The sequence below is a fragment of the Heliangelus exortis genome, chromosome 2 (genome assembly GCF_036169615.1).
Source record: "Heliangelus exortis chromosome 2, bHelExo1.hap1, whole genome shotgun sequence".
Lineage (NCBI taxonomy): Eukaryota > Metazoa > Chordata > Aves > Apodiformes > Trochilidae > Heliangelus > Heliangelus exortis.
In genome coordinates this window covers 91,962,150-91,982,433 of record NC_092423.1, presented here as the reverse complement: position 1 = coordinate 91,982,433, position 20,284 = coordinate 91,962,150, and the positions used below count along the sequence as shown (strand labels likewise).

Below are 20,284 nucleotides of genomic sequence, written 5' to 3'. Positions count from 1 at the left end.
AACTACAGATATGCTCCTTTACTCTGCCAGGCAATGATGAAGTGAGTAGATTTTCCACCAGAAAGGCAAAACATAACTGTGACTATTTAACTCTGAGAGCAGAATTTGAGCCACACAGCTAAATCCTTAAACCTGTTACACAACAAATAAGCATGGATTACAGCATGGCTGGTTCATTATAGGGTGCTTTGTGATGCTATTCCTAACACTTAAATGCTGTTTGTCTTAGCCACATATATGAAGACCATTCCCCTATTTTTATTACATGTCTTTTTTATCGTTTTCATTTTTCTGCACCTCACTCATTTATTACTCACAAACTCACTATTTAATGTACTTCTACTTCAGTGCTAAATAATCAAGATGTAACAGCACAGTATTCTACTTGCTCTGTATTATAAATGGCTGCTTGCATTAAAGTTACTTGACACTTCTTACTATCAAAACAAACAATTTATACACATTACCCTTAGTACTCCATAGCTACTCCACTTGCACTGCTAAACACAGAGTATACAAATAAAAAGAAGCAATCTACACTGAGAAGGATTTTACTTCAGCAGAAATATGAAGCAAAACTAATCGAAAATGCCTGACTAAAAGAAGGTTTTTAGGCAAGTGTAATCTAATTTTGGTGGGCTTACAATAGTCAGCTACAATGTTTGCTAATACTTTAGATTATTTTGGAATTTTTCTTTTTTTTTATTTTTAATTTAGATGGTTTAGATAAGAACATCCCTATTTAATTCCTTAGTTAATGGGTGTGTTTATCAAAGTCAGTGCTTATAATCTGAAGTGAATTTTTCCTTGCAAGAAAAAATTTCCAATATAGAAAAAAAAGAATCTCAGCCTCACAACATGACTAATGGTAAAAACCACTTTCTTAAAGAAAAAACATACACAGCATTATTAGTACTGTTGTATGGGCTCACAAGTAGAGCACCTTATCTATAATCAGATATTTTCTATACATAAGGAATTTTTTCTCATAAAACCTACATATCAGGCTTGTAATCAAGTAAGAGAACTTCAAGCATCACAACTCTTAAATACAGGCTTTAATACTAAATGCTAAGTGTCATACCTCATTCTATTGCATTTCTCTACTGATAGCTTTTTAAGTACCTCCTGAACTTTCCATGTGTGATTAATTCAATTAGCAAATAAAGTTACTTAAAAATACTATCTAAAACCAGGTGTTGTCAAAATTTGCACAGAAAACAGAACAAAAATTATTATTACAGTTCTGCCAACTCAGACCATTCAAGTACCCTCATGGGTCACGCACTCAAGTGTCATGAGGCACCCAAAATCACAGGAGACATTTCCGAACATGAATCAGCTGTGGATTAGTTTATTTGCTTTCGAGCTTTTAGAGAACACTCAGTCATGTCTCAAGCTTCTTCCAACAACTGCCAAGCCAAAGAACTTCCTATTTTCAGAGGCTTACACCTTTTGTTTTCCAACCACCAGCCTGCAGGAAAAGGGGCTTCAGGAAATGATCCCTATCTTGTCCACTGAAAACATTCTAAGTGGTGACACCGTAACTGAAGCAAACAGATGTGGTATTCCTCTTCTCCTCCACTTCTCCCATAAAATGCTCTTCAGAAGGCTTCAGCAGCTTACATATAAACATCTAATGCAGGGAGACAGAATAATCCCTCCACATACTCTATTCAGTGGATCGTCAGGTGTACAGAGCATGCACAGCCTTCAATTACACCATGGGATTTATGCGTAATCAAAAAAAAGGTAAAAATAAACTATTTTATTTAATTTGGAAAAAAAAATTATTTAAGTATATAACATTTGAGAGGTAGGTTTATTAATATTTTTCGTAATGCTTTCAAGTACACTTTACCGTTTGGAATGCTGAAGATAAAACACTGTTAAAACCATCTTAATTTGTTGAGCCTGTGTAACTATGAAAAATCCCATTTGACAGATATCCAGTGCTATATTCTCCTTGGCCCCATTTACTTCTGCAGGACACAAGTCGTTTGCTGTATCTGCCAAGACCCTTGTGATGCAAATGTGGCACAAGCATTGCAAAACCTCGTATGGTACTAGAAGTACCTTGCCCTTCTGCCAGAATGTTATCCAGTAAACCATAACCCTGAATATAAGTAGAATAGATGGTGATTATACTACTGTAAGACAGGACAACTCTGAGGGAGCAGACAAACCCCAGCATGTCTCACTGGGTCTGTCATTTGCAAAACTGGTTTGTCTTGAGTACAACTTAAAGGCAGATGCAGCATCTGCTAACACTGAAATAAGTTAAGAGGAAAGGAGTGGGGCTTTTGACCCAAATTACTAGGTATCCCATTAAAAAAAAAAAGTCAGCAGGCCAACCCTGTGAGACACACCAATAACGTTGGAAAATAAAGGTTTAGATTAGCATCTGTTTCACCATCTTACTCCCTAGCATATTACCACCTTCAAACTTGTGAAGATGACATGGCTCCATGTGCTGCAAACTACAAAAGTACAACACGATGCTACCTAGATGCCTCCTCCTGCTGTTTTTTAGATTCCTGGGCTAACCAAGGCTGGTCCAGCCTCTGAAGCTGCGTTTGGCCACCATGAGGCAACATGGTACCTCTTGCAAAAGGCAACTACTCTTTGGAAACTCCATTACAGCAGCTTTATGTAACTCTCCCATCTCAGAGCTAGCAGAGATATCACCACTTCACGTGAAGTTTAGGAAGGCTCAAGACTTTTTGGGTTACAAACTGTGAGCCCAAGTCTAACCTGAGTCAGATGATGGGCATCCATCTCAATCCACTCTGACTCTAGGCATCACTGCACACTTAACACCCACACAAGAAGGGAGATGTCAGCACTTCCGTTTTTAAGCACAGGGCATTTAACTCCTCATACATTTGGAATTATTTCCTTTTGCACCCGACTTCTTTATAAACCCTGCTTAAGCCTAGAAGGTGCAGGTCAGCTGAAAACCAAGGTGCCCAAAATTGTAAGAAAGTTTGCAATTCTCTTAGCACTGCACTGCCACCTGACTGATTCCAAACAAAGCTCATACATGGAAAATGGACAAACCCATGAAAGGAAATCCCATCCAGGGCTAAGAAACCAAAAAGACATAGACATAGACCAGCCTTCACAGCTTTCACTGTTTCACCACCAACAGCTTCTCTATTTCAAAGAGTAAAACTCAGCTGTAGAGATTTTGTGGCTAACAAGCATTTGATTTCGCCTTCCAGCAACAATACAGCCATCATATCATAAATACTATGAAATGAAATTTTAATTATTTTCTAAGAGTCACTTGGTAGCTGTTAATGAAGGCAAACTGTTAGGGAAATCCTGCCACAGAAAAGTAATGACCAGATGTGTATCAGTGCATCTAATTTAACTAAATAACAACATGAAATAATTATATTTTTTAAAAAGTCGGACCAATCTATTGTAAACGTTCAACCTAGCAGCCATGTTTGAGTACTTCTCCTAGCCAGGAATCAATAAAAGCCCTCAATAAAGTAGCTTAAAGACTGTGATATACATGTAAACAGCTAAATGAGAAAAAGAGCAATTTTAAAAGCTTTCCTACTTAAATCTCAGATTGTTTTCAGTAACTTCTATTAACCTCTCTTTTTTAAAGCTCATAATGCTTCCTGCAACCTGAAGTTAGAGAAACCACAAAGATGTTGCGAAGTTATAGATGTTCACATTACCTTACATTGATAACATTAAACACCTGCATTTAACACTGTAAATGAAAACAACAAGTGCAAACTGGGGAATCTGCTTGCCATAGTCCATACCCACTGCTGCCACCACACCTGTGCAGCAGCACTCATCAAGGCAGTGAGCTGTGCCCATACAAAGCTGTTGCTAGGCTCTGAGACACTACTACATCGTAACTCCTGGTATTGCAAAAACAGCCATTTATAGCCCAGCTCAGCTCTACCAGCACATTACAGGGCTCTGACCAAATACTCACATTTTGTTACCAATGCTACTAGATCAGTATTTTTCACACAGCTGAGGTGACGATGTGGGTGGAGTGAGAGATGCACTTTGCTCGTAACAGAGAAGCGACAATATACTTTATTGATGGCCGAGTTCAATAGTAAATGTGACAGTGGTTTAACAAGATTCAACTGCAAAGTACGCTTGATTATTTACGGCAGAGAGGACAGAGGCTGGCAAAACTGTCAGGGAGACTCTCCCGTTAAGCCATGAGGTTCAGAAAGGACCCCTTGCCTTCTAAACTCCTTCTTGGTGCAGCTGGATCCAGTCCTAGCCTCAGACCCAGCCCATGCTTTTGTCTAAAGGATTACATACGTGCAATGAATCCTTTGTATCACTTAGCTAAGATTGCAAATATTCAGCACCTCTTCCCAAAATCACTTCCTGAGCATCTGATTCAATAAGGATTCTCTCATCCTCAAGGTGTAACCATGAGGGGCGTCCCTACTCAAGGGGAGGCAGATCCCGGCACACAGCCCGCTGTTGTTTCAGGAACACACAATGGGCCTTGGGCTGTCTGCTATTTACAGAGTAAGATGATTGACTTACACTCATATTTGCACGCCAGCAAGACATCTGGGTCGCTGTTCCACACAGCCCTTGGCTACCATATTGCCATCCAGCCTCCAAAGTCCAGCCTCAGCGGGATGCAGCCCTCAGGACCCCCAGGGCATAAAACCACAGCGTATCTTCAGCACAGTGCAGAAATACTGAATTTAAAAGCTATTTCATTTGTAAGCTCTTCTTTATTAGAAGAATGCTCATTGCTTCACTGGCTTACATTCCCGTGTCTTCAGCCTATTCAGCAACTAAGTGAAACAACATCTACACACTATTTTATAATTAAGTTATCGCCACATTATTGTTCTTGTTCTCCACTTCTGAAAGCCTTAAAGGAAGAAATGCCACTGCTGGACACTGAAGGCATTCCTCATTTAAAGTACTTTGAAGAATAAAGGCTGAAGCCAAAAGATGGTGTCATTCATTCAGCACAACAAAATCTTTCCAGGGAAAGTCTCCCCAGTGATCAAATATCAGTCTCCAAACATGCACAAAATCATACCTCTTCATCCATCAATTCTAGCACCTACAGGAAAGATTTCCTTGGGAGTGTTGCAATTAGTTTTGGTTATGATTATCTGAATTACTTTTCTAAAGAAATGCAATCAACAACTGAAAAACTACATGCAAGGTTTTAATTATTCTCTTTGTGCCTTGCCATGGAGTTTATTCTTAACATTTTTTTTATCTGGCCAAGAAAAGCAAACACGTGTCAAGGCTGGAGTGAAATAGCTGGTTCTTGCTTCATCTGATTCCAGTTCTGGGCAACAAAAATACCCAGCAATTTAAACAGGAAACGCTTGATAGTTCTGAATTCAGCTTTTCCATGAATGGAGAAGCAACATGCAGTGAGTCTGCCCATTTCTGCTTGTTTTACCAATGAAGGAAAGAAAAACATTTTTTTTTAAATTGTCTTGCTGGAGAGGATCTGCAAGCAGTGGCTGTTTTAATAAAACCATTCTTTAATGAAGCACAAGATGTAAATTGCAAAGTAGCATGTTGCTCACCTAATACTACAGTGTTTGCTTCTAATACAAACTGTAATTTCTTTTACAAAATAATTCTGAACATAATAAAGTGCAAGTGCTGCCAGTTCACCACTCACTGTCATACGAGCTAGTGTAGTTTTGATAACACTGCATGATCTCTGTGGCTTTCCTTTGCCTGACCTAGAGTTAAACTGCTGCACTATTAAAAAAAAATAATTCTTAACTTCATTGGAATTAAAAGCCATTTCATCATGGTCACTATTTGATATCACGATAAGAAAGCATGCACAATCATGAAGACACTTCCTTAAAATCCAAGCTACTACAGCAGTTGTTCAGAGGGAGAAAAAATACTTTTTCTAAAACCAGATTCATCACTTTATAGGGACAGACATAAAAGTTAAGGCCTATGTCCCAACTTCAGAAGGCACAAAGTAACTTTGAAGCAGGCCATGGTATCCTTGTTTAGGAAGTTGTCTTCTTGACTTCATGCTTTGAGAGTAGCCCTCTTACGTCATAAGCAATATATCAAACTCTTCCATTAGTTAGCCTGAACTGCAACATTTTACTCTAATAACATTAATCTTGGTATAGAGAGTACCACAAATGAAATGTCTTTGCAAGGTCAGCTCATTCTTGCACCAAGCCACATTAAGATGTCTCTTTTCAATCAATCATTGCTAACTGTCAAAGGCAATATTGTTTTTCAGTGTAAGTTCAGTGCAGAATATTGCTAAAATAATGTGATCCTAAAGCAGCCTCTCCTCAATGCCTACACTTAACTTGAAAGAGGCATTAAGCAGGTTTCACAGTACAGTGAAATTTATGGACTTGCATGTGCACAATAGAGGTGTACAATGAAATTTTCAAAGTAGCCAAAGAGACTTAGGCATATTATTTTGGAGGTTCCTTTTAAAAATTCAGCAATGTTTCTAGGAAATCTCATTTGCTTTTTCCTATAAGGGTTAATCATATCATTTCTGTTGAAGAACACACAGGCAGAAAGGGGAAAAAAATTAAAAACATCTCTCCCACAGAGCAGAAAAGCAGGAAGAAAACAAACAAAACCAAATAAAAATAAATAAACAAATAAATAAATAACAGAGGAAGGGGGTTACAGAGTGAGCTTCTGAAGGAACTTCTTTTTGGTCTACCCTTTAGTGCATGCTTTAACTGCTACTTTGAAAATTACCTATTTTTTTTCAGCAGACAAAAAAGTGTCAAAAACCACTAAACTTAGCCATATCACCCAGAATGGCTATTTAAAAGGACACATAGTAAATCCTGTTAAAAATTTGACAACAGGAACTACTTCATACCATCTGAGGAAATCTATGAGGTTCTGCACCTCACAGCTTGACCATACCGCATGGCACTATCACAAGGACGTATTCAAAACTGCTGTTTTAGGAAAATACTAAGACTACATGTTTAAGGAATGTATTTCCATGCATTTTGTTGTATACTGCATGAACGAAAGTATCTGATGCACGTAATTTATAGTGTCCTGAAGTGGCCTGCATTAGAGAAAGTCTCATTGTTCTCCTCATTTCACATAAAACAATTATGCTGCTCCAAACAGTATAGTCAGCATTGAGTAATTATAATTCTAAATTAAGGCTTTTATGTCGTTATTCTCCAGTAGAACTTGCCTCTACATTTTACAAGGATAGGGAAAATATCAAAATACTTCTTACTAAAGAATAAAGCCAAACTCTGTTCTATTACTTTTTTTCCTTCTAAAAAAAAAATTGACCTAAAACTATTTTCCTTTCTGAAACCAAATGCAGAGCGAGGACTCTACTGTAAATACAGGATTTTCAGACATCTCTAAAGAAAGAAGTTATTTCAAATGGAACAAAATGAATCTTAGGTTATTAACTGAAACATTATACACAAGCCCCAATTCTGCAAACACGCAACTAAGTAACTTCACACACATCTGATTAAGTCCAGAGGGGCTACTTAGATTTTCAGAACTACTCATACCTGGTAAGTGTGAGTAGAAACACGCCACAGTAGATTTAACAAAAAGTGAAATCAGATTTCAGTGTGAAACTTAAAAATTCCCCCCCATAGAGGCTGTACTTAAAACACGTGATTAAATTCTACACATCTGCTCTAAGCAAAATACCCACAATATTTAAAAATTATTTAAAATTAAGCCTGAAATTTCCCAAACGATGTGTAAATACTTTTCAAACAGTTAATTGGCTCTGGAGATATTAACTAGGTCACTAATTTAGGCAAACACTTTTCATGTCTCAAGTATCTCTATAAACCATCATGTTTAAGTGCTTAACAAGGAGAGCTTGCTTTTCAAAGTGCTTATTACTGCAATTCCCGTTGACTGCAATGGGATTTCGAAGTACTCAGCTCTTCTGAGTACAGGAATATTAATACCAGGACACAGAAGTGCAAATTTAGAAATCTATAATTAGGTCATCCAGATTTTACAGTTTTTGTCTGAATAACCAAGTTGTGCGTTGTTCTAGAGATGCTTAACTATTACACACAAAAACAAACAAACAAACAAAAAAACCACCACCAAAACACCAAAACCCTAGAAATTATGACACTGTAAAATAAAAAACACTCCCTCTCAAAGAACTGTGTGAGAGGATGCCAATAGAAGACTCTGATCTTCTTTTTAACAATCACTCGTACAATGCCAGAAATATCCTTAACCTCCCAAAACATATCTAGCCAACACTACAAGTTGCCAGTGCTTTCTCAACAAGCATTAAATAGAGGATGACTTCACCTGAAGAGTCCTTTAATCCTTCCTGTATTACTTTGTTGCCTAAGCACATTGCAAAAATCTCCCCGTTGTACCTCTCCCTATATCTACGGGTAGTATTCTCTTCAACTTGGATGCAATAAGCTACAGTTCATTTTTAAAATGTAGAATCAATACTGTTAACTTGGAATCTGTTTGGGTTTTTTTTTCCCTCGTATGAATGCTTGTAACCATTATTGAATCATTTCTCATCTGCTATCTTGCATAATGTCCAGGTTCGCTCTTTCAACTTTTGACTTTGTTTTTGCTGCGTCTCCACCTTCAGAACCTGCTTCCAGACTCATTTTGGAGGCATTTAGTCATAGCAGCATGGTAAAATCGCTTCCTCAGAATGCTTGCTTTGTGCTATGGTATACAGATAAAATAATTTCTCTTAAATAATTTCTTAAAAAGCACACTAAAGATTTTTTTAAAAAGTCATTCCTGATACTTGATTTTTCTTCTCAATTTTAGGATGTTACTAAGTCAGCTCCCAAATTAAACTGTTGCTGGAAAGCTGTCAGGAAACTATTTATATTTTGTAAATTATTAAGTGCTATGATTGTTTTTGTTTTAATTTAGAAAAATTATCTGTTACTGATACTTTAGGCCTCTCAATCACTGAATTCCTCATGTAACACACCCATAACCAAAAGACAGATCGATACACATGTGATAATCACAAACCAGAAATTGCCCATTTTTAATATTGATCAGAAGCTTTTTTTCACACGTGCAATAGTTCAAGGGATAACAGGCATTTGGCAGTATCAACACCGCACTGACAGAAAGAGAAACTGTCTGGCGCTCATGCAACATCATGTCAGTAGATACCACGTCCATCAAACCCTGACAGTTTGGCAGATCAGCCACTCTCTGCCATAATGTCATAATGACTTCAATTTACTTCTCCACAGCACCCAAGGGCTGCCATTTCATCAGCCATCCAAGTCTCTTCTCTTCAAGAACAAGAATCTCTTGCTTTTACATCTTTGACAGCTCCATATATTTCCTTGAAGTTTCCTAGCAGGCATAACCAGAACAGTAAGAAGCATGAAGCTGTTACTGCTTCCCTCATAATTTGAACAAATAACTTGAGGTTTATTTAGCAGCTAAAATTTCACGCTCAAAATTCAAACAGCAGCAAGCTTCAAGTGCTGAAGAACTAACAGAAATGGAAGGAAACCAGGTAAAACCCAGTGGGGGTAGCAATTTTTACAAGCCTGAGGTAGGCAGGGCTGCCCACACCTCTAACTGAAAACTAAGACTCTAACATTTGTCATACAGACGTGTACTTCCATCTACTTCCATCTACAGAGAAGGCAGCAAGAATTTTTAATCAAGGGTGGGCAGCAACAGAGAGATGAAGCCTGGTGCTTGCTTCTCTCCACCTCTGGATGGAGGATAGCAGTCAGCTCCACGTGCTTGTGCCCCAAGAGAAGAAAGCATGTACATCATTGCATGAGGTCACCACAATGTCATCAGCAGTCAGGAGATATTCAGGTACTTCCTCATGGTTAGTCAGATGCTGCAAAAGAGGCAATGAGTATGTCAATCAACAGCTGAAATGACACTGTTGCCTGAGTTTTGGCATTAAGATGTTAAAAGGTCCTTAACTTCATTGCACCATTGTTTTTAACTATATCTTTGTTTCCTCTCCCTTCCCACTTCTCAACTCCCTCAGGTCTTCTCTGCTGGCCAAGGCAATTGCTTAAATATTTTATGTGGTCCTGGAATTGTACAATTTACATGTTTGTCATTTAAAACTTAACAAGTGGAACAAAAAGAAGTGAATACAACCTTCTCTTCTGAAAGAACAAACAGGCTCAGAATCAAGAAATCAAACAGGGTTCTCTATGCAATTTCTGTTTTGCCACAGGAAATATTTTCTTCTTGTAAAGCACAGAGAAACTTACACTTCTGGTAAAGTATAGGTAGAAAACCCTACCTACCTGAAAGCGAAGGCAAGGGGTGAGGATGCAGTCTTTCCACCAGAGGACTTCAAAGCACTCCCCAACTCAAAGAAAAACATCTCGACACTTGAGACAGAGGTGAGCCACCACCTCCCCACCATGTTGCTGCCCTCCCTAGAGCCACAGCTTGAAGCCCCCATGTCCCCACCTCGTCCACCACATGACTGCTGTGACAAAAGAAAACAACATGCCACCAGGGACAGGGGCTCTTTTTATGGGATCTGGTCACTCAAGAAGCCTGGTCACCTTGAAAGGATGGATAGGAGACTCAGCACAAGGCACTCCAGCAAAAGACACAACTTTCATGTTGTTAGGTCAGCATAAAGCAAAACGACTCTTTCTTTTCAGTTTGCATCACTGTAATAGTCACATCCTATGCAGAAAGGAGAAGAACAGCTTGCTCTTATCTTCAAATTTTACTTAAAAAAAAACAAAACTAAAACTATCTTCTAAGCCACATAATAGCTTTTAAAAATGAAGTAACAAGAAACAATCATAAAAAAATGTTTATATAAGCTACCTAGCATACACCACTACAAGTGATTCTTACATAAATACACAATAATTACATCCTAATCCCCTGCTTTAAAAGACAGACCTTGTTAATCTGAGGAAGTATGCAAACTCTTTTTTTCTATGCTGTAAAACCTCTCCATATTACTAAATCAGTAAGGCCAGGTACTCTATGTCCCAGCTCAAACACGCACGCGCGGGCTACACTACAGGATGCCTCATCTGCCAGTAACCACAGGAAGATTAAGCACAGGGCAACCAACTCTGACTGCACCCAGATGATTGCATCAACTTGGTCTTATCACATTTTAGCATACTACCAATTGCTACATCCCAACCAAATCCCTTCCTCCTCACTCGCACAAAATTGCATAGGACATCTACCATGCTTATGATAACTCAACAGACCTGGTCTCCATCGGTATCAGTGTCACAACCACAAAAGACACAATACGTATGGATTCAAAAGCAAAACAAAACAAAAACCACACCTCTTGATACTTACTCATCCATTTCATAGCAACCCTATCCTGAAAGAAGCGGCACAGCTGGCTGAGGAAACAACCTGGCCCAGGACCTCTCTTAAGGTGACCTCTACCACTAACAGTCATGGTGAAGAGCCACCTCTGTGCCCCAAGCGTATATATCAATGTGCTAAAAAAAAAAAAAAAAAAAAAAACAACAACAAAAAACTGCACACCTGTACTTTTTGGCTGGACAAAAGAATGTATTTTTTGCTCTCTCTCAAGATGACCTTGGAATTTGAACTCTATTTTGAAGGCATGAATGTTTTTCTGCTTTCGAACAACTGGGAGGATTCCACATCCATACGTGTCTCCAGATACTGACACAGAATCTAGAGACTACATCAGTCTTGCTTATAAGCTTAATATTTGCCCATTGCTACCGAGGCCACAAAACTAAGGAAAGTTACTCGTGTATGAAAAAGTAGGAAGTTTAGGGTAAAAAGAGTATATCTAACACTGCAGCAAGCACTTCTTGAGAATATTAAAACCCCATTTCAGATTAGCCTAAACTTTTAAACTTGCTAATATGATTTCTTTCACTTGCAACTTTGTAAAGCAAATGTGCCATATTAATACAAATCACGTCTCCAAACAGACAAATCCAATGTTCATACATCATATCCTAACATTCATACTGTTTTCAGGAGGATGAGCTAGTTTCATATTTAAGAAGAACAAGTAATTCTCACTGACTTCTTTGCCTTGGAGTCTTCCAAACACAGAACAGAAAGGAGTCTTCATTGCAGTGACACCTGCAGTGACTACCCTCTAAGCACATATGCAAGCAGGCAGTGTCAAAACATTAACTGATGGTTGCAAGAAGTTTTTGGCTAAAAGACATCTATATAGGGGCTGGAGCAGAATACTTGGGGAGGAATGAACTGATATACTTCACAGCCCAAATGGCCCTGCTCTCACGACAGGGCATGCGGAGCAACAGAGCAAGAAGATCCCACCTATACTATGTCTGCAGTGTATTTATTAAATTATTTCATTTATCCAAGCTGGCACTTTATCTTTTTTAAAACCTTCTTTCACCTTCTCCTCATTGCTTTTAGAAAAATCTGCAGCAACTGACACTCCCACCCGCTCCTTCAGCTTCTCACTCTGCACCAGATGCACTCTTGCCATCTTGCAGGTTGTGGGGTGGCAGCTGGGATCTGAGCCCCCAATTTCCAGCAGCAGCAGACTATCAGAATGGTTTGAGATGGAAGAGACCTCAAAGATCATCTATTTCCAACACGCCCTTGACATGGGCAGGGACACCTCTCACTACACCAGGTTGCTCAAACCCCCATACAACCTGGCCTTGAATAGTTCCAGGGAGGAGTCATCCACAACCTCCCAGGCAACCTGGTTCAGTGTCTCAACATCTTCTCAGAAAATAACTTCTTTATAACACCCAATCTAGATTTACCTTCCTTCAGCTTGAAACCATTACCCCCCGTCCTACCACTACATGCCCTTACAGAAAGTCCCTCCCCAGCTTCCCTTTAGGCCCCTTCAGGTCCTGGAAGACCATGAAAGAAGACCTGGAAGACCTCCAGAACCTTCTCTTCTCCAGGCTGAACAACCCCCACTCTCTCAGCCTGTCCTTGTAGGAGAGGTGCTCCAGCCCTCTGATCATCCTCACAGCCCTCCTATGGACTTGCTCCAACAGCTCCATGTCCTTCTTATGTTGGGGGCTCCAGAACTGGACACAGTACCCCAGATGGGGTCTCACAATAGGAGAGTAGTGAAGAAGAATCACCTCTCTCAACCTCCTGGTCATGATTCTAATGCTACCATCCTGCACACTGACACTGAATTATATACCTAACTGTTCTTTTAAGTTATCTTGAAGATGACAGTGTCCCTTAGGACAACTATGATGCTACTGTTGGGCTGCCTGAGACCCCTCAATTAAGGGTAAGTTACAGCTGGCTTGGGAAAGGTACTAAGCATCTGTGTGACTTGAAAAACACAGCCAGTGGGGAGCTGTATCAATCCAGACACTTTAAAGAGCTAAAAGCTACATCTGAACATCAAGCACTAAATCCAGGGCTTAGGGGCACTGAAGATTTGTGATGCTTCCAGGAGGACACCGAATCCACACACAAATAGATGAATTATGAGTATACATAAATATAGGGGTTTCATGCAGTAGACAAACTGTTTCTCCTACCATTTAACCTGAGTTACCTGGCTTTACACCCCACGTTGAAACGTTTCAAATAGAAGCACTGTCTCTTCAATAAGCAAAGCAATTATTTGAGCTCTAACATTAGGCAATAGTGAATCCTTAATTGCTTCTGAAACTAAACCCTCAATTGTACAGACTGACCCACATGAGCAAATCTTTGCAGTCAGTTCAATAGGTTTCCAAGTAGCCACCAGCATCTGCCTAAATGGATCAGCTTTCCAGACCAAGGACGAGCGTTAAATTACAAGCTTTGTACTCGTGGCAAGTATGCCGATTAAATAAATTAAATAAATATAGATCCATTTTATTATTGGTAGCATGGCAACCAACCCCACACAAAAACTTCAAAACCTATTTAATTTGGAACTCACTCTAATATTAGTTTAAAAATATCAAATCAATAACATCCTTTAATGTTTAACCAAGCAGCTACATTTGTTCCTGGTTAAACTCTGCCAACACTGGAAGTGAACCAGGGATTAATTTGGTTCAATGAATTTGGCTTTTAACCTAGACAATAAAATTTACTTTTATAAAAGCTCAAATCCCAACTGGCAATGTAAAGATGCCTTAGGGTACCTACTCTTGTTCTTGCCAACACCACATATCCACCTTTACAGCTTTGGAATAAATCTGTGACTTTTGTTGCCACATGCATATCCTATGCTTACATTAAAAAAAAAAAAAAAAAATCAGAACTTACTTGAAAGGGTTAATGGTACAATGCCTGCTAATGTATACTCTCAGAACTCTAGAGGACTACAAACAACATCTGCCAAACTGGAAGTGGAGAGGGAAAAAACAAAACCCAAAACAAAACAAATTAAAAAATAAAAAAAAGGAAATCATCTTTCACTCTTCACCACGATAAGAGAAGCAGAAATACTGAATTAACTACAGGACTCTCAAGTCATTGTATTAAATTGCATCCTTATTTCTGGCATTAATTTTATTGTCCACTTACAGATATTCCAGTGAGCAAGTACAGTTGTTTAACAACATTTTGCTAGGCATCTTCTGTTATATCTGAGGAAATAGAGAAAACAATCTCTGTTTCTGAAGTTGTCATCATTACAACATTGCCTTCCTTTTCCCACCACCTAACAAGTCATGTATCATCCTAACAACTCACTTATAGTTAAAGCAAATATATTCACAGCCAGAGAGGCACCTGTACCTACAATGCTGCAGGTACTCTTTTTGCTTGTTTTTTAACAGATGCCCAGCATCGATAACAGAAGTGAAACCAACAACTTCACATTTTTCAAGTCCTGACCTGGTAATACCAACACTTTTTTCACCAACACTTTTCTGTGTGTGTGTGCCCAGCCAATGCCAAGCTTAGGATGGCTGAGTCACAACACCACCCTGGGGAGCCAGGCTGGGTAACCATTGCTAACACTGGCAAACTCTCTTACTCATGAGAGAGTGCCTCTGAAGTCAGCGAGAATGTTTAGATGAGTAAGAAGTGCTCGCTGATGTCAGTAAAGATTATTCAGAGAGGCCTTTGAAGGTTTTATTTTGCAGTGGTGCGCATGTGCGTGTGTGCAGGCACAAGAGCAGACGTGACAACCTAAAAGCCGTGAATTCATCACCAACCTACGAGGCAGAAAGAGTTACAGTGAAGAGCAGTCAGAAAGTGAGATAAATGACCCTGTGCCATGACCTCAAGGTAGGAATAACCTCAGCTTAGGCTGTACCTACCGATACCAGGACTAAGCACAATTCAGGGAGAAGAGGGTTGAGCTAAGGTGCACAGAGGCACAAGATACGTGCTATTAGCATCACTCCTGCTGGCTCAGTCCCCTTCCATTCTGCCACAGTTTCTATGCCACAGTGTGTATTTAGCACACCAAATGCTAACCTTTTGTCTCTCACAGGGCGATATAAGTTTTAACCAACATGACTGAAATCAGGGGAGAGACACCGATGAAATGCAGAGTAATTGAGCGAGGCTTAGTCTCTGGGGTCAAGTTGATACATGGTCCTAAAGCAATGGCATTTGTATCATTTTCTCTCCAGTGTCTGGAAGACATTACAAAGCCATTTACATGTCCATGGGATACAGTGGTTCACTCCCAGATGAGCTGCCCAGAAAATACATAAAAGTGAGATTTGTATCTCTGCATTTTTTACTATTCTACAAAGTTCTTAATAACAAGCTGAAACAGCCAAAATCAAAAAGTTGCTACTGCTTTTTCCAAAAGCAGAGAACCTCTGCAATGAAGAAAAATTGCATAAGCAATACTTCACCCCACAGGCAAGTGCTGTACTCACATGAATACGCCCATGTCACATAGCGTGCCAAGCTTTTTCCTCCTCGGTTGCTCATATCTCTTGTGTGACTTCTCACTGTCATCTTTTCACTACTGTGAAAAGTACTGTGCTTGTACTCTGTACAAGACTCAAAAAGGGCTATCGTATAGATGAACCACCCTCATTTATCCATTTGGTTGAGCAGGTTATTTTCTGGGATGGCCCATGTACATTGGCACTGACCACATTGCTAGGCACCCGGAGAGCAATGTGAAACCAGAGCTCCACAGTGTTCTTCTTCAAGCCTGGGGCAGGACTAAACACCACAGAGAAATCACCTGACGAGTATGGAGGAAAGCAGAAAGCATTTGCACAGCATCAACACACAACCAACCACTCTTTTAGTATCAGTAAGACTCACCAAATTTTTCCCTCATACTGTGGATATACATTCAAAGGCCAGAAAAACTGAAGTCTATTTCCTCCCTTTCTCTAGTAAAATGCACAGTGAATCCAAATCTAATAACCTACTATTGTGAAGAGGGACGTGGTAATTAACAAACATTTATTAGTGTTTAATTTGAGAGCAGATATGCTTTGAAGAAATTTAATGGCCCATTAATGGATCCGTACAACCAGATGTACACAGAGAAGATAAAATCAAGTCCTGGGACTGATTCTTATGATGTATTTGTACACATCTCGGAACAACAGCAACAGATCATCATTGCTACTGGGTGCCACCGTATGACAACAGCTATAATTATACTGCCCTGATAAATCATAATCTTCTGTAAGCCTAAACCGCTGACTACACACCAGATAAAAACAGGTGCCTGCCCATTCTCACACACCTTTACCTGACCATCATGCTGTGGTCTGATTTAGAAGATGACTGCTAGCAAAAGGAACAGAAAAAAACCTACAAAAGCTTGGAAAAGGGAATTGCTGCACATCGTCATCGTATCTCCTTTATAATGCTTAAGATTTTAAGTTATCACTTCTATTTAAGAGACCAGAACATTAAACACAGCACATTCTTTGTCTAAGTAATCCAAGTTGAGGTCGTAGCTGTAAAAGTCGCATCTAGAAAATGTGCTTTCAGAACAGATTCACGACTATTCACAGAAAAAAAGGGGATGAACAGACTTCCCAAATGCCCCCCCCCCCTTTTTTTTTTTTTTTTTTTTAATGGCTGGTTTTGTTGACATGGAACTTTCACAAACCTGACTAATTCCATTGATTCACTGCAATTTATTTGTTTCCTTTTTTTAAGGAAGTTTGCTGCCAGTGCTAAAAACTAATCAACCTTAGGTGGTTGCCAGCACCCCGCCTCCCATCCTCCCAGGTCTCCTGTGCCAACAGCTCAGTTTCTCAGCATAGTCCCATCCTTCTCACTGGCCCCTTGCAACACTCAGATTACTCCCGTTTTCACCCTGAACACAAACCTGCTCCACTTCATATTCCTCCTCCAAAAACTCTCATGCTCAGCATGCCACATCCACCCACTCATCCCAATTCTCCACCACCTTCAGGTTTTGAAACGCTGATAGCAGCTGAAGTTCAGAAGCACACAGCAGCCAGGACTGCAGAACGAATCAGCTACAAGGGTCTAAAATAAACAGCAACTTGTGCAGAGGGAACCAAGTCTTAAGTCCCTTAAAGTAACCACCCAAAAGAAAAATTCATTTATGCACATGGAAACACATGCACTTCGCCAGACTCCTCCTCTTCTGCTCAACATGTCCTCTCCAGAACAACCACCACAACGATCTGCACTGTAGTTTTTCCCAGGACACCAGGTAATGGAGAAGCACTGCATCTGTGAGGCACCAGATTAACACCAGGTATCTCCCTATCCTGCTCCTACACAGCTCTGCACGCTCCCTGCCTCCTTTCTCATGCTGCTGTGGGGTGAGAGAGACCACCTGGGAGGGCAGTACTGTGGCTGATAGGTAAGATCCCAGTTGGATCCTGTTAACCCATCCCAGCAGGCAGCAACATCCAGCAACTCTGTACAGGAGTATGACAACCAGGGAGCTCCAGCCACCTCCTCAGCCTTCACCACCCATGAAGAAAAGCATCACCAAGTGACAAATACCCTTTACTACTTATCCCTGCTACGGTGACTTCCTATGAAACAAAGAACATAGACACCCACCTACAGAAACCCAGTGTCCCCAGGTACGGGGGAAAACTATTCTCATAGTCTTTCCTGGATAACTACAGCTCTTCCAAACACCCATTTTCTCTCCCCCTTATTTCCATATGGTCTTGTTACATCCTCCTTTCCTTTAAGGCTGCATTCAGCTCCTCACACCCTTCACTTTTGTCTCCTCCAGCCTCTGCTGTGGCTGCTACTTCCACCAGCTCTTCACCGCCTCTGCCGAGACTGACGCTGACGCCAGCCCTGAAACAGCTGAGAGATCTTTACAAGTCAACCAACTCAACCTGGCACAGCTCCACTCTCCCAAATGCAAAGGTGTCACCTTGGGGGTGGAATTACACAAAGAATAATTCCATGTATCTGGTCGTCAGTAAACTTCACAGACTTGCTGTTAAGACTCCATGTGAAAATTCTGGTCAAAATCACCAGACCCTGAGAGCACAGAAGTGACGCAGCGATGGTTGTGTAAAAAGCACTTCTATTGCTCCTCCACAGTTCTATTTTTCATACGTTTTCCCCACATTCACATATCTCTGTACCTACATAGATATTTTCTTTTTAGAAAATTAATGAGAAAATTCAAACTGAAAACTTCCTTTTGCGTGGTACAATGAGAAATTGGGATTTCAGCCCTTCAAATACTCTTCTCCAAAGTGTAAAATACACTAAACAAAGCAGAATAAACAGGGCTCTTAAAAACCACAAAAATCTGTTTCATGTCTAGCATCTTCCTAGCTGTCAGACTCACTCTTCTGATCATCCTATCCCTACTCCTAAATGCAGAAGAGAGTGTAGTTTAAGAGACTGTGTCCTCTTCCACAGAGACAACAGAGAACAGAGACTCTCCTGAGCGATGGGGTTGTTTTTCCTCCTGGTACAAGAGAAGCACCAACTTGGGAGGGCAGTGTCCCAAACCACTGAGCTAGCAAGACTGCCAAAGCGTTCCTACATGCTGAAGAGCAACTTTCACTTATTTGCATAACTTGGAAGAGAGAGGACTCCAATAAAACTTCAGACAAGCTTCCTGATCCTGCCACTGCCCTGGGCTGCTCATCCTTCACCACATCACAGCCTCTCAGATAACCCATCCTCTTGGGAGCACAAAGCTCAGGCACAGAAGAGTCACGCTAAGAGGATGAGCAGCTGTCTTCCTCTCCAGTGAAGTGATGCAATCCCTGACCCCCAGACACCGGCCCCAGAGATTGTAGGAGGCTCGGACAAGCTGCTTCTAAAGGGCAGAGGAGCTAAGCTTTGGAAGGGTAAGGAATTAGCCTGATTTCTTACATTTCAAGAACCCCATTTTCCTTCCCTTCATTAGCCTGCCTGACTGGCCAGTCCCTACTGCATTCCTCGTTATCTAATATTTTCCATTCTTCTATCAAACCAGGCCAGCACTTTCCAAAATTTCTTTTTCTCTCCCTTATTTTCTGCCAGAGCCTAGGAAGTGAAAACAGTTATGAGTCTCTCTATCAATCTTATCCAGTGCTCTAAACATAGTTTAAAAAGTTGCAGAAATCTTCACATGCCATTTCATTGCATTTAACTTGGCAAGTACTGAAAAGCCAATAAATGTCACCAGGTTATCTCAAGCTGCACACCAGGACAAGGTAGCAAAGGGTGAGAAAGCCACAGCATCTCCCAAGCTAGATAGCAGAAGATAAGAGTAATATCTAAGTGAATCCACCATGGTTCATGTTCTTATAAAGACTCAGAGGGGACACATTTTTTGTAGTTGGCAATTCTACATCTAACTCAAAGACACAACACATGACCTGTAATTTAAAGGAGGGAGTTACAAGACTTTGTTATGCAGGGGTAGACATGAAGACCAGTTGTTTGCACATTAGAACAAGACACACAGAGTCATCCATCCACTGCACAGACTGCACATCATATACATTATCATTACTAAAAAATGCCTTAGGTTCTGGCACTGAAACAGTAGGAGACATAATAGCTGACAATTTGACAACAGGCATTTAAAATTTTGTGCTTAGTGGCCTGCATGAATTCCACAGATAACTTTATTCCTTTCACTCTGTTTTCCAGATTTTTAATAAGCCAACCCAACCCTGTACAATACTCTCAGAGCACCAAAATCTGAAGGAAACGGCTGCTCACATTTTTTGACGTCCAGACACCCTCTTGTAAGTACACGAAACTTTGAAGTGAAATATTAGCAATCTCAGCCTTCTGCACTTCTTACTTTTGTGATACAAATACATGGCGCCCTATAATCCCTAATCAACCTAGAAAATAAATGACTGATAAACCAATCTACTTGTAACCCCATTAACAGATCCAGGCTTCAGTATCAACAGGGTAATTTGCTGAGACTACTTTT

At 40.2% G+C, this 20,284-nt stretch overlaps 1 protein-coding gene across 7 annotated transcripts in view; it reads right to left on the bottom strand.

The window, feature by feature from the left end:
- The window catches only part of ZNF516 (zinc finger protein 516), a 104,732-nt gene that overhangs the window by 74,159 nt on the left and 10,289 nt on the right, over nt 1-20,284 (bottom strand). The window contains exon 1 of one of the 7 annotated variants that reach the window (XM_071737022.1): nt 20,062-20,120. The exons of the other annotated variants lie outside the window; for them this stretch is intronic. The gene's annotated coding sequence lies outside the window, so the exon portion shown is untranslated. Of the gene's footprint in view, nt 1-20,061; nt 20,121-20,284 lie in introns of those variants that run through there. 7 annotated transcript variants of the gene reach the window in all.